Below are 10,322 nucleotides of genomic sequence, written 5' to 3'. Positions count from 1 at the left end.
GATTATGCAAATCGCGCATGTCACGCGATCGCGTCACCCTGCGGACGCGTCATTCGGCGTTTTGCTTCTCCACACGGACGCGTCGTCCACGCCTCCGCGTCACTTGTGCTATTCCAATTCGCGCGGTCGCGTGAGCCATTGATGAGATACTTTGGAGGAAATATAAATCTCTCCCAAAACACCCAAAACTAACCGGCAAGTGTACCGGGTCGTATCAAGTAATAAAAACTCACGGGAGTGAGGTCGATCCCACAGAGATTGAAGGATTGAGCAATTTTAGTTTAGTGGTTGATTTAGTCAAGCGAATCAAGATTTGGTTGATGGTTTTGTGACTTGCAGAATTAAATTGCATTGAAGTAAAGAGAACAAGAATTAAATTGCTGAAACTTAAAGAACAAGAAATTAAATGGCAGAAACTTAAAGTGCAAGAAATGTAAATTGCGGAATCTTAAATTGCAGGGAATGTAAATTGCTTGAAATGTAAAGGGGATTGGGATGTGGATTTGCAGAAATTAAACAAGGAAAAATTAAATTGCATCAAACAGAAGAGGGAAAGGGAATTGGGATTGAACCGGATATGAAGCAGAAAAGCATAAGAACATAAGAAGCAGTAAACAGAATGTAAATTGGGGATTTGGATCTCAGGACCCAGAGACTAGAAAACCAAGTCTAGATCTCAATGCCTTCCTAGATCCAACAAGAACAATTGCAAGGAAAATATAAATTGCAAAGAGAATAGATGAAGAGCAATGAACCGGAAATTAAATTCAATTAACAGTAAAGAAACAGAGAAATCCAAGATTGAGATTGAAACAGAACTTCTTCAATTCTCCAATCCAAGATCCAAGACAAATGTAAAATGAAATTGAAAGCAATGAAAACAAGAAATTAAAGTTCACTCAAGTTCAAAAGCTCTCCGAAAACTATTATGAAAATTCTAAAAGGAAAGCTCCCTGGATAACTTGAATTCTATCCTATTTATACACTTTCAAAAATGATCTTCAAGCCTTGAGTTGGGCCTTTGCTCTTGGTGGAATTGGGTTGAAAGAGGCCTTGGTTGATTGCTCTTGAAGTTTGAAGAAGAACCGAAGTGAACCAATTGAACCGGTTTTGAAGTTAGCCATAGTTGGTCCCAACGTTTGAGCCAAAGTTAGGGGTCTAACTTTGGCTCCAACTTTTCATAGCAGCAAGCAACATTCTACTGGTATGAACGTTGGTGCCAACGTTAGGGGTCTAACTTTGACCCTAACGTTGGCAATGCTTAGTGCTAGTGGCGCCAACGTTAGCCTCCAAGTTAGGGGGCTAACGTTGGCGCAAACGTTGGCCTTCTCTCCCTTTGTAATTAAGGTGCCAACGTTAGCCTCCAAGTTAGGGGGCTAACGTTGGCGCAAACGTTGGCCTTCTCCCCCTTTGTAACTCATGTGCCAACGTTAGCCTCCAACTTAGGGGGCTAACGTTGGCGCAAACGTTGGCTGGCCCAGGGATGAGTTTCAAATTTCTCTTGCCAACGTTAGCCTCCAAGTTAGGGGGCTAACGTTGGGGCTAACTTCATGCCTCCAAGTTCAATTTCACTTATTCCTTTCTTCACTTCTAGCCATTCCTCTTTGCTTCAACTTTTTTCCAAGCTTTCTTCACCTATCATAAATCAACCAAACTCATCAAAGCTATGCTCAAAATCATGAGATATTCAATCTTTCATAATATGCAACAAATATAGCACAAAACCTCATGAAATGGCATGAATTCATATATGGTTGGTTCAATCAAGGGAAACATGAAAATCTACTCAATTAGCTTGCTTGTAGCTCAAGAAAGTGCATAATTCTAATGAAAACTAAAGAAAAATACTAGCTAAAATAGGCTAAGATGACTTGTCATCAGCCATGCGGCCGCGTCACTGCAATTTCCTCTCTTTCGCGTGGTCGCGTGAGCCATGCGGCCGCGTCACTTCTCGCTGGTCATCTCCTTAATTTCTTGTGTTCCTTCCATTTTTGCAAGCTTCCTTTCCAATTTCCAACTCATTCGTGCCCTATAAAGCCTGAAACACTTAACACACAGATCACGGCATCGAATGGAATAAAGGAGAATCAAAATACATAATTAAAAGTCTCTAGGAAGCAAGTTTTCAATCATGTGATAACTTTAGGAAGGAATTACAAATGCATGCTTATTTAATGAATAAGTGGGTAAAGATCATGATAAAATCACATAATTAAACACAATACAAACCATAAAATAGTGGTTTATCAACCTCTCCTTAGACTCCCACAGTTGCAGAGCTTGTTGGTGAAGACTCCAGATAAGGAGCAGCACCTGCTCCCGCAAATCGACACCGTCCTTGGGATCGATGGGCGACTTGTGGCAGAGGTGGATGAATATCCCAACGTGCATGTGAGGAGGTTGTTAGCAAAGAAAGATCCGAGCCCGTACACGCGATTCTTGTACGACTTAGATGCGGCCTCGGGCCAAACCTATCAGGATTAACGGCTAGTGTGGCAGAGTTGCTGCCGTCGTCTCTAGTACGCTGAGATATTAGGTTACAACCTCCAATCTTTGCATGTAAGAGTCTTGTATAACACATTTTATGATTAGGGTTGCAGTTAATTTAAAAATGGTATATCACATGATGTTTACTCACATAATGATCCGTGGTCCACTAATCGGTAAATCTCTCCTTGGTGTCCTTCAACGTGTGGGTATACATGAAGGTATCCGCCATTGTCGCCTCACGATCCAACGACTTGGACTACACATTTTAAAATCACATGTTAAATCAAGTAATAATGACATTATATTAATACTAAACAAACTTAATAACTAAATGAAACAAGTTACTTATCAACCTGACCTTAGTCTTCATGAAGGTCGCTGACCCACCGGTATAATTTCATGACCTGTCCGATGCCCTGTTAGCTTTGTTTGTGAGACGGTGATGCTTGAACCCCTCATCATTCTCCCAATAGACATACAATAACTTCTTAGTATTCGAACGAAGCCAAATGGTAAGGTGGTCTCAGTGCTCACGTACGTCCTCCAACATCTATTGAAGCTACCTATACATCCGATGGTCGAAGATATTCCTGATCATGAGATTGTGAGTCTTGTCCCATATAAATTTCTTGTGCAGAAAGAACATTTAGCACAAGTTAATCAAAATAATTAAACAAAATAGAAGATATAAACTAACAACTGAGGTTTGAATATGTTGAGTTCTTATCGTCCACTTCTGAAATCATCGCTCTCTGGTCCCAACTGAGATCTTCTTGTAGCTTAGTCATGGGTGGTTATACATCACTTGATGACATTAGTACATTTCTGTGTACATATATTGTTATTTGGCACAAACCTATCAATGAAAGACTTAGGTTTAGTAGTTTACTAAAAGGTACTTCAAAGTAATCTATAAACTTCAATTATATTTAGATTTTTTTAAAAAATTTTGGAAGAGTTTCATCTATAACTAGAATGTAGCAAAAGTTACATCCATCAATAATTCACTTAAACAGCAATATCTATCAAGAATCAAGAATTATCAAACACAATAAGCAGTTCAAACCTACTAAACTAAATCGAACATATCTTAACAATTTAAGTCCACTAAAACTAGTAAAATTGAGTGTAACTAAATTAAACTAATTAACTAAAATGGTTTGCATATAAAAGACTTAAAATAGAAATCATGCTGAAGTCCCATCAGACCAAATCATCATCCGTATGATGGGAGGTGGTGGAGGGCCATCTAGCTAGGATCCGTGAGAGGATTCCGGCAGTGCGGTGTCTGCCACTGGAGGCGGTGTCATCGATGTAGTGCGCTACTGAGCGGATGGAGGTGGTGGAGGAGTCCAATCTGATGAAACAGATGGATGACTTCCTGCAAGTTGCGGAGGTGGCGCAGTAGCAGGAGCTACGTAGTTAGGGTTAGGGATTATGATGAACAATTGGTTTTGTGCACCAATTGCCTATGACATCACAGGGATAGTCAGCATAGAGGGAGATGACTGAAAAGTCTTGGGGGTTCCAGTAGAACCCCTCCCTCTACCACGACCACGTGGTCGATCCGTGACATGTCTACCTCTTATCATGTTTGTAAAGAGAATATCAATTAACACTAGTCACAAAAATAATGTAATGGCAAAGATAAAAATCATAGACACTTTAAATCACATAAATTAGCAAATACAACACAAATCCTTTATACATTTATATTATTTGGAAAAAATTTTGGTATAATCTCCCTTAAAGTTGGATATATATCCACCTTTACGGTTCATACAAATTTAACCAACCTTAATCATGAATTAAAACTTACAAACACAACATATCCAAAATAACTTAATCAGTTAACTAATTAGTTGACTTCCTAACTACTTAGGTGTTTTAATTTGTACATATGCAAACCAATTACTTAATCAACAACACCTCAAAATATGTTTTAATTAGAATTAGAACCAAAATAACGAACACAAAATTATAATAACAAATTAGAACCAAAATTATAATAACAAATCAGAATCAAATAACGAACACAATTATAATAACAAATTAGAACAAGTCAGAACCAAAATAACGAACGCAAAATTATAATAACAAACCAGTACCAAATTATAATAACTTACAAAACAAATCAGAATCAAATAACAAACACAAAATTATAATAACAAATTAACACCAAAATTATAATAACAATTTAGAACAAATCGAAAACAAAATAACGAACACAAAATTATAATAACAAATTAGAACCAAAATTATAATAACAAATCAGACCTTATTCCTACTTTAGAAAAAGGTAAGTTCAGAAGCATTACATGAGCACTAACACCGAGAAGAAGAGGGCGGCAGCAGCAACAGTGATGAACAAAGCCGACAAACAGAGCCGACGAATATCGGTGACGAAGAGGACGTTGTCAGTGTCGGAGGGGACTTCTAGAGAAGAAGGGGATGCCAGAGAAATGAGAGGGGTAGAGAGAGAATGGGAGGCGAGGGATTAGAGAGAGAGAGAGAAAGAGAGAGAGAGAGAGAGAGAGAGAGAGAGAGAGAAATTCAAATGAGGGGAATAGGGTTCACGGTTTGAATTTAGGGCACAATTACTGTCGGATTTACCAGCAAATAAATTTGACAGTAACATGTTGCGGATTATCAAAATACAGCGTTCCATTAAGTGGGTTTACTATCGAAAAATTTTTCCGACAGTAAATCTGACCCTAAATGTCACACTTATTTCCATGTTTTTCCTCTAATTATTACTGGAAAATTTACCGTCAGAAACGATAATCTGCCGGTAATATTTTGACACTACGAATTTTACGCCTAAACCGCCGGTAAAAGACGCTGCTACTCTGCGATACTAAATCCGATGGTACTCAGCGTTTTTATTGTAGTGTATTATATCAAAATGAATACAGAAAAAGAAAGCCATAACCCTCTCTTCCCATCCCTTTCCACCTCTCTCTCTCTCTCTCTACATGGTTCTCTTTCTCTCTCTCTCTCTCTCTCTCTCTCTCTCTCTCTCTCTCTCTATAGCTCATGCTCTTTCTCTCTCTTTCTCTCTTTCTCTTATTGTGTCTCACTGTTGTTATCATGTTTGATTTTTTGAATTTGCTCTTTTGTTATGGAAGGAGGAGGTGGAAGAAAAGTGAAAGAATTGCTTCAGGGTAAAAAGTTCTTGTTAGTTTTAGATGACGTGTGGATTAGAAATTAACAATTAGAGTTTAGATTAAATGAAGACAAATGGGATCAACTGAAATCTATTTTGTGTTGTGGATCCAAAGGTGCCTCTGTTTTGGTATCGACTCATGATAAAGATGTTACAACAATCATGGGAGGTGTTCTGTAGGTGGCGACTGGACAGTAGGTTGACCTAGGAATCTTCGATGCTTAGAAGAAAGAGGTGGTTTGAGAAGATGATATGTGCCTAATTTGATTTTTCAAAATGGGTCAATTTGGAATTAATAATTTAGACTGAGGGTATTTTGGGCAAATAAATTTTTCATCCTAAAAATTTTAGTCTCATGTGTCTTCACTTTTGGATGTACTAAAAAGACTGAAATTTTAGTTCTAGTTTTAACCCAACAAACATGATAATGAGTCTTAATCTCCCAGCTGTCTCAGTACCTCAAAACAAATGCTACCTTATGATTGGTCCAGACAAATTCATAAATGCATGTAAGAAAACGATATGATTTCTTAATGGTGAGAAGCCCATCAGGTGCCTTTATATTAAGTGTAAGGTTTTTACGAGGTTTGAAATCAATGAAGATATTAAATGTAATTTTATTATGAATGATTTTATACCTAATTATTGGGTATTGGTTCAACATGATAAAAAAAGTCTAAAATTGGAAAGTAGTTCTGGAGTAGCGAAATATTCGTATAATAAAGAGGTTGATAGTGTTATGACTTGGAAGGATAATATTGTTACGTACAATGGAATGGTGATAGATGCCTTTCAATAATCTACCTTAGTGGAGGAGGAAGAAGAACCTAATCCCGATGTGCATAATAAGTTTTACCGGATGTTAAAATCTATGCACATAGACTTATATGAGACAAAAGTATTCAGATGGAGTTGTCAATTGTAACAAAAATGTTAGGTATTAAATCTAAAAAAATAACCATTCTCAATACTTGTTTTAGCAAATGACAACTTTTGTTAGGGAGATCACATCAAATTCTAGTGATATTATTTCCAAAAACCATACAAAGCTAAGAAAAATATTTCTCAATCAGGGTTAAAAGAAGTTAAGATAGTTTATTGCATATGTCATTTATTATAAGGATGATGAGGGTTCAACCGAGTATAAATTTTATAATTCACCTAAGTTTAGCCCTAGCATACCAAGGTATTACTTTTTCTTGATACCTAAGCTGTAGAGATTGTATGCATCTATGAATTTAACTCCTCACATGAGGTGGTACTTTGATAACATTATTGGGCTTTGTTTGGATAGATCTTCCCCTAATATCCATCTTAGCCTATCATATTCTTGTTAGCTCATGATTGTTATCCCACATAACTTATATTTTCGAAATGTGTATGGAAGATTCATACCTCTTCCTAATTAAATTGAGGTATTCCAAGTCCAATTCAGATGATCTAAATTCAAAAATAGAGATATTCTTTCAATGTATTATCGTTTCAAGAGAGTGAGATCTTTGAGTGGGTCAACATAAAGAAGGAGAATTGTGGTAAGTTGGTTGATGCACACTTTAAGAATGTCGCAGTGACTTTAACTTAATTAATATCTTATGCTATTTCAAGTTAGATTTTACATATATAAATTGCATACTTAAACTGTTTATGTTAGTTTATGTTAAACATGATTCAAGGCGAGTTTTCCTAAAACCAAGGCGGAGTGTGGACACAAACAATGGGTGGTTGAAAACGAGAAGGGGTGTATGTTAACAAGACTACATTTTCTCATTTTTTTTTTTCTGATGACACCAAAAGACTACTCAACCATGAGTGAACTAGATATGAGGGAGCAAATCACTTTACTCAATAAAGAGCTCACCAAACAAATGCATCAACATGACAAGTAGAGGATGATGTATATAGAATTAGAGGTGCACTTCCATCAAGTGCGGGATGATTGGAGGCAGACTAACCAGAGGTAGTACGGGAGATCACCCGCTTCTTCCAGCAAGTCTTTGAGGCTTAGAAAGCCAGGATGACTGACTTGAAGAGCATGGATGTCCTTAATTTGATTATAAGGTAGTAGGGGAGATCATCTGCTCCTTTGTTCTTAATTTTTAGCACAATATTTTCTTAAGTGAAAAGATATGAATGCCCTTAACTTGATTTTTGATTAGCTTAGGCTAGTGGATATTGTATCGTTCAAGTATGGGAGAAAACAAAAAGAAAAATATTGGTGGACAAAAAAAGTGTATTAATTGAAAATTTCAAAAATTAGACAAACACATACATGCATTAGATTGTTCAAAGCATATGCATTTACTCATGGAAACAAAACTCAAAAAGAAGAAAAATTTACTCAACCATGAGTGAACTAGACATGAAAGAGCAAATCACTTTACTTAACAAAGAGCTCACCTAACAAATGCACCAACATGACAAATAGAGGATGAAGTATATAGAGTTAGAGATACACTACCATCAGAAGCGGGATGATTGAAAACAGACTAACTAGAGTAGTAGGTGAGATCACCCGCTTCTTCCAACAAGCCTTTGAGACTTAAAAAGCCAAGATGATTGACTTGAAGAGCATGAATGCCCTTAATTTGATCATAAGGCAGTAGGGGAGATCACCTGCTCCTTTGTTCTTAATTTTTAGCACAATATTTTCCTAAATGAAAAGACATGAATATCTTTAACTTGGTTTTTAATTATCTTAGACTAGTGGATGTTGCATCGTTCAAGTGTGGAAGAAAAAAAAACGTTGATGGACAAAAAATGTGTATTGATTGAAAATTTTGAGAATTGGACAAACACATACATGCATTATATACATGCATTAGATTATTCAAAGCATATGTATTTATTCATAGAAAAAAAAAAGAAAAATTTGTACATAGTCATTACAAAAAAAAAAAAACTTAAAAAAGGTTAAATAGGGTCCCAAAAGAAAATTTTAGTATTAGATGCATATGTGATTTGAGAAAATATATTTGCATGGGTGTGTATGGGAAGTGAATTATGGGTAATTAGCATAAAAATTAGAATTAAGTAGGTTGTTGTAGGTAAGGTGAAAGTTTAAGTTAATTAAAGGTTTAATTTTTAGTCCATTTAACTAAGTGCATTATTACCTTACCCTAGCCCAATTATAACTCACTAAAGTTCTCATGATATTTTATGCATGCATTAATCTTATTTTCACTAATGCTAATCTTTTACTAATTCAGTTAGTAAATTGGTTAGGACTTGTGGATTAAAATTAATTAAGTCTAATTAATTTTCTTCAATTTATAGAGGTTGACGAATTGGGTTAGTTCTTTATAATTATTATGTTTTTATTAGTGACAAGAATAATAATAATCTTTAACCCTCAACTCTTGCCAAGATCTTTTTAGCATTGGAATTTAATTTCTTTTACTAATTAATTAGTTTAATTTTTCTTACTATTTAGATATTACATTGTTCTTTAATTTTTTCTTATTTAAATTTCTGCCAATTTTAATCAAACTCCAAAATTTTCTGATAGTTAATAATTAAACATTTGATTGTGATTCTAAAAGAGAATGATCGGACTAAATTCCTGATTATTGATTTAAAATTTTGAGATATTTTAAATTAATCTTTGAAAATATTAAATTTTGGTTTAGAATTAACGAATCTGTATTTTTAAATTTGTAAATTTTATTAACCGATTTTTAGCGCTCTTCACAGTTATAAACATCTCAGACTTTAGTAAAATTAGTTAATTTTATCAAAGAAGAATTCATTGACAAACCTTTTCAGTCGACTTGGCAGTTTATAAAATAAATTATTAATGACTTAATCATTTGTAAAACCTTCCGTAACAATTAATATTCTAGTAACAAGAACTTATGTATTTATATAATCACTTTTTCTGTATTTATTTCTACTAATAATAAAAATTGAAAAGGTTTAGTGGAAAATTTTTTATTCCTAAAATTCATTCCTCTTTTGTTTCATAAAGTTACTTTTTGCAAAATTTCTAACATTTGAAGTTAAAATTTTGTCAGAATATAAAGTATTTGTCATTTTAATTAATTCTATATCTATTATTTTTCAATTCCATAAATATAATAGTAAATTAATAAGTAGATTTAGTATACTACTATTGTATAATAATATTTTATAGATCAATAAACAAATAAAGGATAAAGGAGCTCACCAATATCTAGGAAAAAAGAAATTATAAAATATAAAGTAATTATAAACCACCACAATGCCATAAAGTGTCGTGAGAAATCATTAACAAGAATTTTAAATCACAACTAAGATATAAGACATTAAATGATAAGCAGCGCAATACTTTTTTCCGCCACCTTAGATTGCATGTTATGTAGAGCAACTAGTCCCACATTTCTCCCAATATGGTATTTGATAAATTAAGCTGCTAATTCACGTGGACTCCATGTCTCCATTTCACTTCTCAGTTCTCACGCACCAAACCAAATTAAAGTCCTATGATCCACGAATTTCATTTTGAAAAAATTCCTAAACGCTGCTACTGTCTTCGAAGGAATCTAAATATAAAAATATACTGAAACGTCACATTAAGAGTAGGTTGGGCAAAGTTTTTTAGCTAGTTACGGAAAGATCAATGTTTGTGTTTGAAAGATAATTTTTTTAAGTTTGTTCGATAAATTAAATTAAAAATAATTTTTAATAAATA

The sequence above is a fragment of the Arachis ipaensis genome, chromosome B02 (assembly GCF_000816755.2).
Source record: "Arachis ipaensis cultivar K30076 chromosome B02, Araip1.1, whole genome shotgun sequence".
Classification (NCBI taxonomy): Eukaryota; Viridiplantae; Streptophyta; class Magnoliopsida; order Fabales; family Fabaceae; genus Arachis; species Arachis ipaensis.
The sequence above is the reverse complement of the archived record's forward strand: the minus strand, read 5'-3'. Positions refer to the sequence as shown.